The sequence below is a fragment of the Eumetopias jubatus genome, unplaced genomic scaffold, assembly GCF_037043125.1.
Source record: "Eumetopias jubatus isolate StellerSeaLion01/CBP00866 unplaced genomic scaffold, mEumJub1_p1.0 scaffold_9, whole genome shotgun sequence".
In the NCBI taxonomy this organism is placed as follows: domain Eukaryota; kingdom Metazoa; phylum Chordata; class Mammalia; order Carnivora; family Otariidae; genus Eumetopias; species Eumetopias jubatus.
The window spans coordinates 74,653,717-74,658,376 of NW_028274815.1; the positions used below are offsets into that span (position 1 = coordinate 74,653,717).

At 41.0% G+C, this 4,660-nt stretch overlaps 1 pseudogene; it reads right to left on the minus strand.

The window, feature by feature from the left end:
- Positions 1 to 1,018: 1,018 nt before the first annotated feature.
- LOC114209718 (ribosome biogenesis protein NSA2 homolog pseudogene) lies at positions 1,019 to 3,529 on the minus strand (annotated as a pseudogene).
- Between the last annotated feature and the right edge of the window lie 1,131 nt (positions 3,530 to 4,660).

Below are 4,660 nucleotides of genomic sequence, written 5' to 3' on the forward strand. Positions count from 1 at the left end.
GCTTTATTGTTTGTTTTGTTTTGTACTTTCAAGACAGACTTTAAAAAAATAAACAGAATTTAAAAATTTTAACGTGATTATAGATTAATGTAATATGATAGACACCCTAAAGCTCAAAGCTACAAACATAATTCAGATTACAAAACTGATCTGACCAGGTTACAAACCTAAAACATAACCTTTTTAATTTTATCCAAGTAACTGCAAACAAATTTCTCTTTAAGGGCATCAGTGCAGACTTTTATAAAAATTATTTTATCTGGAATTACTTAAATTTTTAACCATTCTAAAAGTATGAAAATATAAACATTTTGGTGTATTTTTTCCATACATTTTGAGCAGAGAATACAGTTCCAAGTAGGTATTACTATTCATGATTGAGAGAAAAATATGTTTCAAATACAAATTCACCACCTTACTGTAGGAAGGATTAGAGGTGAAAAGATGTATCTAAATTCTTCTGAACTCTTCCTATTTGGTGTAGTGTGCCTTCTCTCCTGTACTTTTAGGGTAAATACTTTATAAACAAATGTGGCCATATGCTAATGCTACATTTCTTAGGATTAATGAAGAAAAATGAGGTAGAATAGACTTCAGGTAAGATCTCAGAAATGACATTTCATAGCCTGGGCTCTATATTTAAGTGTGCACTAACCTTTACGATAAAAGGTATTTTCAATTATACTAGTTTTTCCAGTAACACTAGATCTGCATTGCCGAGGACCCATTTCTTAATGCAGAAACAGACCACAATATTTCTATAACTGTTCTTTAAAATTATTCAAACTCAGGAACATCTAGATGCTAAACTGACTTGAAAATAAAGACGAGTTTATAAAACTGGGCTGTTTTCATGTTTTTTGTTTTTTGTGTGTTTTTTTAACAATAGAATAGATAGTTCTCTTGGTGACTGCAGACATGTCGGGCTGTTTGGTGGTATTCAGAACCACTGCAGTCATGGTGGTTTTCCTGATTGGCGTGTGGTTTTCAGTAATTATAAGGAGTTACTTGTCGGAAGCTACTGTCCAACCAGCAAGGTTGCCTTTATGCCTCTATCGCTTTCAGGATCATTAGTACCTGTGCATATTTTCCCCAAATCACCTTGCCTCCTTGTGTCACAAGACCCAACTCACTCACGTTCATCTCCATGACAGTGCCTTTGGTAATAAACACCCAAAGTTGTACATAGTGGGGATGAGGGATTCGTTTTTACACCAAGTATTGGCAGGCAAAAGGCAGCTTTCAATTCAGAATGTGTTACGTGGGCCTCTTGGCAACGTAAGCCCATTGGCCTAACGAACCTCTCCTATTTAGGGGGTGTTCGAGGAAAGCCATCTCCAGCAAAGCAGACTTTAGTAACCACCCTCTTCCATGCTTTGTTCATTCTCTTTCCTGCTTGAATAACTTTTGATACTTCTGTTTCTCCCTGGGCATGAACTTTGGGCAAAGGGACTTCCCATTTGCCTGCTTTCTCTTGGCGTTTTTGTTTCATCATCTTGGAAGGGACTTTAGCTGGGGACTGTCCCTTCCCGTCCAGTAGGCATGGAACACCACTCCTCATAGAGTCTCGCCATCATTCTTTTGTTGGAGGCTTCTCCTTTCATGCATCTTGATGGTCTTTTTCATTTGTATTTTCTCAGCCTGGTGCTGTTCATGGTAGAGCTCGGCTTTCAGACCAATCATCTTTTTTGCCTTCTTTGAACATTCTCAAACCTCCAGACCTTCTTTCTTCCTCTTTTTCTCCTGGTAATCCAAACGATGGCCACAGTGCTTCTGGTGTGACTCAATATATTGGTTTTGTGGCCTGGTGATGGGGCAGAGCTGCTGCTGCTGGTGTGAAGAAGCTCTCAATTTTCTAGTCTCACAGACCCAGGAGCTGACTCCGTGCAACCCCGAGATGGGAAAGAGACTCCCTGTGCTGCTCTAAAAATTGAACCCCACACTGGTTCAGATTCAGTTGAGCCTCATTATTTTAAACTATGCTTATTTCTTACTAGTAAAGAAACTTGACTTCACAAATTGGGGCCTGAAGGAGCAGATCACAGCTGGCCGAACCCTAATGAGGAACTATTTGGAGGGTTTGTGGGATATCGTGGGCAGTCTGTCCAAGGACACAGAGCACTGGAAAGGAGGGGGAGGGTAGGCTTCCTAAGGGGGAAATGAGGCTTCCCCTGAGGGAAAAAGGAGGGAAGGGCAGGCACTCGGGAGAGCCAGCTCCTGGGCCTGAGGGTAGACCTCCTTTCCCTTCTGTCAGAAAAAGCCAGGAGCTGCTCTGTGAGGGCAGTTTTGATATATGACTCCAGATGTGAGTGGAAGATACAGTGTGTGTTTTGAGGTTTTTCCTGTGGAGAATTTCTCAGCCTTCAGACCAGATTGTCAAAGAATTGAGACGAAGTATGAAGCGCATAAGAGATGTGTTTGACACAATAGGGTCAGAAAAATTCAAGGCGCCCTCTCTCCTGGCATGTTTGGTAGGAGCCCTAAAATACAAGAAAGGGACTAGAAACCTTATGACAGTAAAATTTTAAGGCTTCATTTTTTTCAGTAAAAGATGACTTGCTGTCAGGTGTGTGACTTGGTAGCTTTAGGGCAAATATATAATAAATCTCGCCTCCTTCCTGAAATCTGAAGAGTTTATTGCATATAAATAAAAACCACGAGTGCGATAAAATTGCTTCTGTGTCCTCACATGAAAGGTGTTAAGAATTTTCAGACTGTTACCATAATTAAAGTGCTTGGGATGAAAAAACTCTTACTTGAGTATCTCTTCTCCTATCCTGTCTTAAAATGCATTTCTGGAGAAAAACACACTCACCCACTTCAGTATTGTTTTGACCCTACTTTGTAGTTTGAAGAAACTTTACAGCTTTCAGTGACAGCAGGAAAATTGTCTTGTAGTTGAAAACACTACAAACCACAAAGGGCATTGGAATTTGCAAAAATGAACCAGATTTCTCTTCACAGCTTCAGTCGAAAGGGGCAACTTCTGAAGAACTCATTTTTGTCAGTAAAGGAACTGCCTGGAGACCTTCTTTCTTTCTTTTCCTGGGTCTGCTTCTTGATCTCCTGTCTACAGGGTCACCGTGCCTGACTTGCTCTTTCTACAGGTTTTTTTAAAATTGCTTTTTGTATTTGCTTTATATACTAACCATGGTTTTTATTCCACAAGCATAGACTAACAATGGGAGAGGGATCATTCCTCAAGCGAATACCCCTATCTACTTACACTTCTGAGTATCACAGTGGCTACCTCATGGGTCATCCCGGCCCTGTCCCACCTGCTTCAATCATCCCATGCTCTCTCAAGATTTCGTAGTCAGAACTTTGACTCTGCGTATGCCCCACCTCTACTCAAAAATTTAAGGGACTCCCTTTTGCCTACAGAATAAAGCTCAAAGCCCTTAGCCTGGCCTTCAAGACCCTCTATAATCTAGTTTGTTATCTCTGGCACTCACCTCACGTGAAAACTTGGATCCAACTTTGCTGCTTTGCCTGCTCCTATGCCCGTTTCTGGCACCTTGGCTTTCATCCTGCCAGAAATGTCTTCCTCCCTCAGGTATGATTCCTGCAAGGTCCAGCTCACTTCCACCTCTGCTGGGAAGCTTCCCCCAGTTAGCCTGTTCAGATCCCTTGAACTTTAGTGGGAGTTATTTGAGACTTAGCATACCCTGACTTATATTTTTCTTTTTTTTAATTTAAATTCGGTTAGCCAACATATAGTACATCATTAGTTTTAGATGTAGGGTTCAGTTATTCATGAGTTGCCTATAACATCCAGTGCTCATCACACCACGTGCCCTCCTTAATGCCCATCACCCAGTTACCCCATTACCGCCATCCACCTCCCTTCCAGCAACCCTCAGTTTATTTCCTATAGTTAGAAGTCTCTCATGGTTTGTCTCCTTCTCTGATTTCTTCCCACTCAGTTTTCCTTCCCTTCCCCTATGATCCTCTTTACTGTTTCTTATATTCCACATATGAGTGAAACCATATAATTGTCTTTCTCCGATTGACTTATTTCGCTCAGCATGATACCCTACAGTTCCATCCATCCACATTGATGTAAATGGTAAGATTTCATCCTTTTGATGGCTGAGTAATATTCCTCTCTCTCTCTCTCTCTCTCTATATATATATATATGTATATATATGTATATCTCTCATTTTCTTTATCCATTTATCTGTCGATGGACATCTGAGCTCTTTCCACAGTTTCGCTATTGTGGACATTGCTGCTATAAACATTGGGGTGCAGGTGCCCCTTCGGATCCCTACATTTGAATCTTTGGGGTAAATGCCTAGTAGTGCAATTGCTGGGTCATGGGGAAGCTCTATTTTTAACCTCTTGAGGAACCCCCATACTGTTTTCTGGAGTGGCTGCACCAGCTTGCATTTCCACCAACAGTGTAAGAGGGTTCCCCTTTCTCTGCATCCTTGCCAACATTTGTTGTTTCCTGTCTTAATTTTAGCCATTCTGACTGGTGTGAGGTGGTATCTCATTGTGGTTTTGATTTGTATCTCCTGATGCCAAGTGATGTTGAGCATTTTTTCATGTGTCTGTTGGCCATTTGTTTGTCTTCTTCGGAGAAGTGTCTGTCATGTCTTTTGCCCATTTCTTGAATGGATTATTTGTTTTGGGGGTGTTGAGTTTGATAAGTTC